Source organism: Hipposideros armiger, unplaced genomic scaffold (assembly GCF_001890085.2).
Source record: "Hipposideros armiger isolate ML-2016 unplaced genomic scaffold, ASM189008v1 scaffold_353, whole genome shotgun sequence".
In the NCBI taxonomy this organism is placed as follows: domain Eukaryota; kingdom Metazoa; phylum Chordata; class Mammalia; order Chiroptera; family Hipposideridae; genus Hipposideros; species Hipposideros armiger.
This window is the reverse complement of record NW_017731703.1, coordinates 1,775,668-1,785,801: the sequence shown is the minus strand read 5'-3', so window position 1 is coordinate 1,785,801 and position 10,134 is coordinate 1,775,668. Positions and strand designations below refer to the sequence as shown.

General features: G+C 37.4%; 1 pseudogene; it reads right to left on the bottom strand.

Moving 5' to 3' along the window:
- Positions 1-3,013: 3,013 nt before the first annotated feature.
- LOC109392881 (dematin pseudogene) lies at positions 3,014-9,340 on the bottom strand (annotated as a pseudogene).
- Positions 9,341-10,134: the final 794 nt, after the last annotated feature.

Genomic DNA, 10,134 nt, shown 5'->3' with positions numbered 1-10,134 from the left:
TATTCTATAAATATCTGGAGCTTGAAAAACACAAATTAGCAGTTTACAGCCCAGACCACTTAGAGAAATCCCTGTGTGTAGGGTTCAAACATGGACATTTTCAAAAAGCCAGGTATGAGTACTATTGACAGAGACTCTATGGCCTAACACAGTGACACTTTTGTGTTCTAAGAGCAGAATAAAAGCCACCATCCTCTGTTCTTTGGGCTAGAGAGCAGAAAAGCGCTACCTCAGTGTAAAGCTATAGATTTTGATTGAGGTAAAGTCTACTAAATACATTTGCACATAGGTAGAGGAAAATAGGCTTTAGAATGGTACAGAAAATAGTTCACAAAAAATTATAAGATCACTGATTCTAAATTTAACTGTTCCAAGACAAACCAGATTCCTAAAATCTCACCTGAAAATTTGGTTTTGGAAACAAAGCTTTCTAATAATACATAAACTTTTTATATTTCTCCTGATTATATTGAGTAGAGGATCCTGCCGAGATTTTGAGTTCCCAGAGGTTCAATTTAGTTTTTTCAATTAAATTTTAAGTTTTATCTAAGTGAACTTCAATCTGTTATTATTATTAGTAGTAGTGGTTTGTTTGTTTTTTTTTTTTTGAGGGTACCAAACTGTTAATAAGCTATTAGAAACATATCCTCAATGGTTGCCATTAATGGCATCAGTGAAATAAAAATTTGTTTGCAACATTTTTGTTTCTGGGAACTCTAAAAGCTGAAAAGCTAAATCTCTGAAAACATTGTTTTTATTTGCAGGACAAAAATGAAATAGGTTTACTTTGAAATTAGAAATTGCTAATCCTATTTCCTAGAGTTGTTAACAGTGAGTCACTGTTTACAATTGGATTATTCACTGAACCAAGGGCCAGGTACCATGTGCAGTGGAAATTGAAAAGTCCTGTGTGACTAGCTTCCATTGATTTTATGTTACTCCACAACGGTGAATGTGCTGTCTCTTTAACACTATACCCTATAGCTCCACTAAAGAGCACTTCACGATTAAAGGCACACGGAAGTAAATTAATTATTTGGTGAGGAAGAAATTGAAAATACAATTATTAATGAGGCTGACAACTTTTGGCTGCCTCAATAATAATAATAATAATAATAATAATAATAATAATATAATTTTTTTTCAGGTTAGCGTTATACAAAAATGTATAGGTGTTAAAGTTATCACATCACACTGGGAGATAATGGTTCTTTTTATGTTGTTTCCCTCACTGGATAACATGTGAAGCTTGAGCTGATCCCCTAGTCCTCATGTTAGGATGGAGATGTTGTTTTCTGTCCTCTTGTCTAATGGTGTATTGCTCGGGGTACTGCACAGAAACAGAACACTGTGTGTGTATGTGTGTGTAAAATGGCAGCAGTACAATAAAAATTTAACATTTTTGTTTGTGTATATCTATCTCTATCTGCATCTATCTATCTATCTATCTATCTAGCTAGCTAGCTAGCTAGCTACAGAAAGAGAGAGATTTATTATAGGGAATAAGGAATTGGCTCACGCAATTATGGACGCTGGCAAGTCTGAAGATCTGCAGGGTGACTTAGCAAGCTGGAGACCCAGGAAAGCTGGGTCTCCAGTCTGAAGGCCAGCAGGCCCAATACCCAGGAAGAGGTGATGTCTCAGTTTAAGTCTGAAGGCAGAAAAAATGCTACCTTTATCATTTCTGCCTTCTCTGAGTATCACATGTACTTGGATATTCTCTCTCCCTCTCTCCCCCTCTCTTTTATCTCTGTCTGTACACACACTTCAAATCCACTTTTTTTCACTGTGTCTTATTTTACTTCTATTTAAATATTGGCAATAATATATGTATTATTCTATACCCGAGAGGAGACCCATTGCAACCTTTAATTCCAAGCACAGTCCCCCTCCTCATCATTCACATATACGTGGTGGAAAGAGATGCCAAGGTTTGGGCAGAAACAAAACCCAGACTCCAGCCCCCCGAAAAAATTATATACTATATACACATATGTATTTGTAGAGGAGAAAAGCTGGGAGTGTGAGTAAGTTAGGATACAGATTAAGTGAGAAAAGCAGGGGGGTGGGCTTCAATAAATTCCATTATTTAGAGAGTGTGGTGGGGGATACATGGGTACGGACAGGACCTGATAGCCAGGACACTCAATGTCCTTGTAGCTTTGCCCCTTGATCCCATCCAAGGGGGCCTTGAGGCCTGGGTTTTGCCCAGGACCTGGGTTGATGCTAGAAGGTAGAATTCTAGCTGACTTTGCCTGGGCTGATGGTGGGCTGGGATTTTATATAGATGACATCTCCACTCTAAACAAAGGCTTCTGGGGAAGCCATAGGGCTGGAACAAGAGGCTTTGAAACTTGGGAGTCACAAATAGAGGACAAGGTGAGCTAGAGGGCAGGACAGCCTCCCTGCTGGAGACTGAGCTGGAGCCTGCTCCTGCTACAATCAGAGAAGTAGGAGGCCCAGGTGCAGGGGAAGCTGCCATACGTGAGGTGAGGAGGACGGTTGGGTGCACACAGGATCCCAGAGCTTTCCCTGCCTGCCTAGCTGCTTCTTACTCTCACCCACCCATTGGTCCAGAAAGCTGACAGGCCTGAGCAGTAAGTGCTATGTTTACTTCTTCTCACTCTTCTCTGGGGACTTTCATGTGGGCATGGAGGGCTGGGAGAGAGCACAAACATTAACTCTGTGTGTGTGTGTGTGTGTGTGTGTGTGTGTGTGTGTGTGTGTGTGTGTGTGCACGCGCATGTTGGAGTCCAGACTCCGTTGGCTTTGTACAGTGAGGACCAGGGATGAGAGAAGGAGCCCCTCTTATTATGGGGAAGGAAGTCCATGTCCCATAACTGCAGGACTGCAGATGCCTTGGTTCCCCCTCGACCTGGGGAATGGAGCCAACTCCACCTATGACCTACCTCCCTGCTCCCTCAAGAGAGGATCAGTCCCAGATAGCCAGGGGGACAGGATGCTTTGATGTCAGTGATCCCAGCTCCAGCGCCCTGAAACAGCAGGGGTAGGGTCAGTCATAGAGAAAGTAGGGATGATCATAAGAGGTCTGTTTCTTGAGTTTGCTCTGCCTCCACAGAGCCAACTTGCTAAACTCTTCAGGAGACATGAAAAATAATCTTGTGAAGCCTTCCACTGACAGATGTCTCTCAAGCCTCATCCGATCCACACCTGGAGGCAACCAGGCTCATTCCTATTGATTACCACCAGCATTGCACAGGGATAGGTATGTACACCTGGGCTTCCATCCCCACTGCTGGTGGGCTGAAGTCTGTGGACTGTAGTTGGATCAAGGGGATTCTGCCACAGGTGTGGAGAGAAGACTTAGACATCCTGGGTGCAAGGAGTTAGGAAAAGGTGTCTGGTAGGGCAGGGAGCAGGTTTTCTTCCAGATAGGCAATGACTTTTCCATCTCTTCTTTCAAGATCATCTTTCCCAAGTTTAAAGTCACCTTACTGAGTTCCTCTCTCTGATGGTCTCTAAGAGTCTTCATCTCTTCTCTGGAAGCATCATTTTCCTCTTCTTCTTCTTCCTCTGCCTCCCTCTGAGATACCTTCTGCTTCCTCCATTCTGTTTCCACAATGGCTAGCGATGGAGGACATAGCCAGTTGTTGGTTTTGCTCTTAGCTTGCTGTTTGGGGTTAAGGGGCTGGGATGCAGGGAACCGGATGACTCCATGATGATGCCCTCAAAGAAAGGCTTGCTCTGAGAGCTGTCTACTATGGACTCTGTCTGCTTGTGGATGGGTAGCTTTGTGTAGATGTTGGAATCTGGGCAGGCCGTCTCAGGGTGGTGAAAATGGGCAGGCTAGTCCAGGTTCCCAGTGGTTCTTGGGGCTGAAGTCTGGAGGATGGTTCCAGGGGACCATGTGTTCCAGGAGGGAATAGGTAAAGTGGGGCTTATAGATTGTGCGGTCAGGCCAGTCCATGCCCAGCATGGCCTCAGCCTTGGGGATGGCAGCCAAGTCCTTATAGACCAGGACCGAATTCCATGGAGTTTGTGTGCTAGCTCTATTTTTTGCAACTGCTATTAGAATTAATGCATAACTAATAAATTAAAAACCTGCTTATTTGTGTACCACATAAAATAAACCAGGTTACCACCAACAGTTTGAGAGACATTATTTTAAAGGAGTATATATTTGTGCAAATATTTCTAAAGGGGTATAATATCAGCCATGACTTGAAAAGTTTAAAGCAACTAATTTTTTAAAATGATTACTTATATAAATGCCTATAATGAAGGCTATACATAGGGTTTTGTAAACTAAACACTGCACAGTAAGAACAATGGGTGGTGAATTTGGTTGCATAATATTAACATTGCATAGAGGTAGTTTAGGCCCAAATATATGAACATTTATGTGTTCATAAATATTAACATAATATACAATATTAATATATTATGTAAGTTAGAAAAACAAACCAAAATTACAAATTTTAAATGATGGTATATAAACATGAATAGATATGTAAGTATCTGCCCCCAAAACTCAGTTGCTAGTCTTGAGCAACCCTGAGTGCTTATCCTCCAATGGGTAAAATCTGTGAATCATCAGAATTTGACTGCTTAGATTAATTAATGATTCCATGTTTTCAAAAGACTTTGTATTTTTTGCCTTGCTCTTTGAGATCAAGTTGTTCATGTTATAACCTCCCCTCCACAATTTCCAGTGATTTGAATACCTTTTTTTTAGTTGTGGCATATGGTAGCAGAGCAAAACAATGGATTGTGAAATCAAGAGAACAATTGCTGGAGACCAATACAAGCAGTTTTCGGTACACGGATTAGCGGTATTCAAGACTGTCACACATAGATGTATTTTTCTAGGAAAGCTATAGCTTGAGAAAACAAAACAAAACATAGGTAGTTGAATTGGCAGCAATTCTTTGCAGACTGCCAACTCAGCATTACCTTTATTTACAGTTGTTTACTATGAACTTAATGGCAAACAGGGCTCCTTCAGTTTTTGCTTATGAAGATAAAGGGAAAACCTTTTGTTTTAAGTAGAATGTGTCTCTTAGAAGCCCTTTATTAAAATGACGTTCTTCCCATGGGCATATGTATTAAGAACCAGTTCACCCAGGCTAAAATCAATTACTCCTGCCTATGGCAATGAGATTTTAGGTTCAACATAATTCTCAGAGGTAGTTAGCATTCCATTGAAGTTTATTGCTTCCATCCAAAAGAGGAGTTACCCAATTTAATCGATTCTCTGAGTGTTCAACCTCAGACAGTAAACAACTTAGATTATAAATAGTGTAGTTATTAAGTATAACAATTAAGACTCTGTGTTTTAACATTGTAATCAATTGTTAGCCAGAGCATTCTGGCCGTTTAATACTTGCTTGAATTTCTGTTGTGTAGTAAACACAAAACAAGTTGGAATATTGAATTATTTCCATGACTCTAGGCTTACCCTCCTCTTATAGGTCTCACACATTGACATCAGGATTTTCGTTCTAAAGGAAAAACATAGGTCACTGTCCTGCTTAAAATGTTAATTCGCTCTTCCATGCTTTCTCAGTAGAATTCAAACACCTTCACATGACTTAGTAGAAACTTCATGATTTCATCTCTATTTGCTTCTCTAGCTTTGTCTTTTATCTCTGTACTTCTCTCGATATTCTCTCCCTTTCTTCCACTTGAATTCTACACTCTCTCACTGCAGGGCATTAATACAGGCCATTGCATCTGTCACGGACTTTCTTCTCCTGCTCTCTAGCTAATTTTGTTCTTTAGGTTTCAACATAGATACCAATGCCACTGGACATCTCTCCCTGACTCACCAAGACTGGATTAGTATTCTTTCTGCATAGTCCCATTGTGCTCTGTTTTATACTCATCATACATCTCTTTATGCTGAACTTGCTGATTTATTTAATACTATGTCTATTTTCCACACTGTATTCCTAGAGGCTTGGTGCTAAGCAGGTAGTAGTTACTCAAAAATGTTTATTGAATGATTGCATGTTAAAATCTTAATGCAAAGATGTTTCTCAGTCTCTTAGTCAATACACAAATGATGCTCAACATGCCCCAGAAATTGGATTTACTTCCATCAGAAGCAATGGCTTGCTCTGTAGTGGTTTTAATGGCAGATGAGAGACACAGAAAGATCTCCACTATATGAGGTGTGTGTGTTTGGGCTGTGTATTGAGTTGGGGAAATCCCCAGGTGACTGATATGTTCCCCTGCAGTAATATGCCTCCTGGACTATGTTTAGTAATTTAAGCACAGAAATTTAAGTTCTTCCTAAATTAACTACATGTTTTAATACAATGTGAAAGTCTTTACACCAAAACCTTAGAGAGGAAAATAAAACCAAAGAACTTATCATTTTTTGTTACAAAAAAAAAAAGAAAATGGCTAACCAATTACTTGTGCCTCCACATTCCCAACCTGGTTTTAACAGTATCATTCCTTACCTGATAATTATTTTAGTTTTTATTAGCCTGAGACCGGAGGGTACTATTATTAATGGTGTCTTCAAGAACATGACTTAGCTGTACTAGACCCCTGTTAAAATTTCTGTGCAATTGGAATATGGAAATGTTTGTTAGGTTCCAGGGTTTATCCAGATAGTATGAAATTTAAAATACAGGTAGAAATCTTATCTGTAAGCAGCTACTGTCTCTTTTTCTCACTACGATCTATTAAAAGATCTGGCCAATATATTCATATAGAAAAGTTATAGATAGTAGAAATAAGATGTTTAAAAATAAAAAAAATAGTGGCTTTTGGAGTCATCAGCTTTTAGTAATAAAATCAGAGGGAGCTTCAGAATTCTCTTATAGCAGTAAGAAATTAACGGCTGCTGTCTTAATCCTAGACAGTATTTACTGAAATATTTAAAGAAGCTTATGGGAAAAATGGTTTTAAAGAACTATTTTTAAAATGTTTGCTCCTTACATCTTAGAGAAAGAACAGATTTATTTAGAAGAACTTACTCTTTGAGAAAAATCACTGAGGAATAATGATAGATTAGTTAATTAATGCTGTGGAGATAGGAAGCTCACCTCTTAGAAAAGCAAATTTGATTCCTATATCACACAGCATAAATTGGTTGCTAACTTAAATATAAAAAAAATTTATAGTACCAGAGGAAAATATATGTAAATTGTATAAATATTGACATTTGTAAGTCATTTAAAAACATCATCAAAAGCCAAAGTCATAATAGCCTCCCTAGCAGAATTTACAAGAACTTAAGAAAAAAAAAGTATGTATTGATAAACTGGACAAAATGTTTGAAACATATATGCCTAACAAAACATTTTCTTAATTTATAATGAAATATCACAAATAAATAAGAAATACAAATAAAAATCTTTATGTCAAAGGGATAAAAAGGCATTTTATACATGCAAAATAATAACCAAGAACAGCAAAAATGAAAATGTTCAAAATCACTAGCAAAGTAAAAACATACATTATAAAAAATGATATGTAATTCCATCCTTTTTGACAAAGGCCAGAAAGTTTGATAATATTCCTTGTTTTCAGAAGTATGGGGAGAAATACACTTGTATACACAGCTTACGGGAATGCACAAATTCCCTTAGAAATATTTAATTTTTGGGGGATTGAAATTTTGCACTCAGAATTTATTGTAAAGATACAAGTAAATCAATGTTAAAGATGCATGTACAAATATGTTATTGTAACTGCACTATGTTAAGCTCCAAAGGCGTATATAATTAATCGGCTTTATGCGAAGTACCTAGAAAAGTGTCTGGCACATGGTGAATACTTACTATTATAAATATTCATTTATTTATTTATTTTTGTACTCATTTGTAATAATAATAAAAAGAATTGTTACATAATTTAGAGTACATTCAATAAATAAAAACTTACACAGCTATTTAAAAGAAAGATATGAAAAGTATGTTATGGAAGGACTTTCATTATATATTCAATATAAATACATATATAATTTAAAAAGCAAGTGACAACATGATGCTCAGTATGGTCTCATTTTTGTAAATATTTTTTTAAATGACATACACTAAAATGTTAACCATTTTGAGAGATCATATAATATTTATTATATTTTCCAATGTTTTGTTGTTATGTAGTACTTGTCAAATAAAATAATAAAGTGAATTAGTAAAAAAATCCACGTTAATAATTCTCCACAGCTTATAGAGTACATTTCCTATGCATTAATATGGCTAAAACTTCTACAGTCTTATTCCCATGTTCCTTTGCATTTTAATCAACTATTTTCTCTTTTTGTATCTCTTGTTCCAGGCAAACGAGTCATTACCTTATACAGAGATAACTTCATTTTATTATGTCTATTTTAATATTAAACTAGTCTCATTTTCTAAAAAGTCCTTTCCTTTTATTTCTGTTGAAATTTGTTCATTTGCCCAAGATATGTCTCAATCATGCCTTTGATTTTTGAAAACAAAAATTTGAATTAAGAATTATTATTTCTCCAATTATTTTGTATCTCTTTTCTGCCATTTAACTCTTTATATGTTATATTTGTGGTTTTCTGAATATGTAATTTCCACTCACAATAAGGTTTTTGGTGATATTGACTATTGTCTTATTTATTATTTTACACACTATAATGCATAGCAGAACATTTTCAATAGAGTCGAAGTTTATTGAATTGCCAAGCTGAGATGTTTTCAGGAAAAGCTCAATTACATTTGTACTTATATAGCAGACAAAAAGAAAGAAAAAATAACGTTTATAAAATAGCTTAAAATTCTGAGAGGAAATTTCAAAACGTTTTGCAAGGTTTTATTTCCACTGCCAAATAGGGTTTAATGTATATATTTTTAAATGTAACTAATTCAAGTACGGAGCATTGTTGCAAGGGATTTTTTTTAAACCAATGTTTTATTCATTCTAGGTCATTGTTTTGTTTTCCTCTTACAGTAATTAATATACATCAGCAATCTTATCAGATCACACATGCAGGAGTCAGAGCAAATGCAATTTTGGAGCTAGGCTGAGTGAGAAGTTTGGAGCTGATATATGTCTACAGAAGTCTTTGTGATTTTCTCTAACTTACAAATATCTGAAATCTTTTCAAGCCGATCCATTTGAGAATTTAAGACCAAGAACCTTAGATAACCATCTTAGGAATTATGACTGTTTTCTCAAATGTGGCAGGTGTGCAGCACTTTATTTTGACTTCCATACGGAATCTTAATCCATGCAGGAAGTATGCCACTTTATCTGTGTCAGTCATTAGTTCTACTGACAGCACTAAGTTGAGAGATCCAACTGCAATCACGGATAGCAGACACCTGTTTAACATATAACAGCTCTTGTCATGGTGGTCACTTAAAAACAGGGCGGCTCTAAGTGCATCCATCTTTCCTGGGCAAGTCATTGCTGGGTTGGCAGATTTCCCCACTGAGACACTTATGTGACCTTGCTTCTGTGTCCGTCATGTCCTTCTGCCTTTCCATTAGCTAGCAATCACTCAGCTCTGAGTTCCCCCATCGCTTCAGCGGGACCCTTAAAGCATTCTGAACTTCCAGCACTTAGATGCTCTAGGACTGACTGCTTTTCTGTCTATTTCTTCCAAGAAAAGCCAAGTTGATATGCATTAGACTTGGGTTTACAAAGGAGTCAAAGCAAAATAGCCTATCCCACAGTTAAAAACAGAGGAATCTCACAATGAGTTGCCCCAACTTTCTGAGCTGGGGATTAAACAGGGCTGATTTATTTTGAAAGCTTTTTTTTTTTGCTCAGATCTCATTACAATGCTTAAAATGTTTCTCCAACTGTTCTCAGGTATGAACAGGAGAGTAAACTACAGCCTAAGTAAGAGTTGAGCACAAGTGTCCTATGGATATCAGGCCTTTATCTTTATTATCAACAGCAACAACAGTAACAGCTGTGGGGACAGCTACCCACAATGAGACAGACGATGAAAAGAAGTACACAGATATGTGCGGGTGGAGGGACTATATTGAATTTGCATAGCAAGCGGATGTGGGGCTAAGCAATCAGTACATAGAGAGCTTCCTTGTTCTGTCCTGACTCCCGCTATACCTCTACTATCTATCCTCGGCCTCCTTTCCTATCTAGTCCTTGAGCCGCTGCCAGCTGCCTTAGGCTGACATGTACCCAAGTTGCTATCCTGCTCTGACCTTTCAGAGC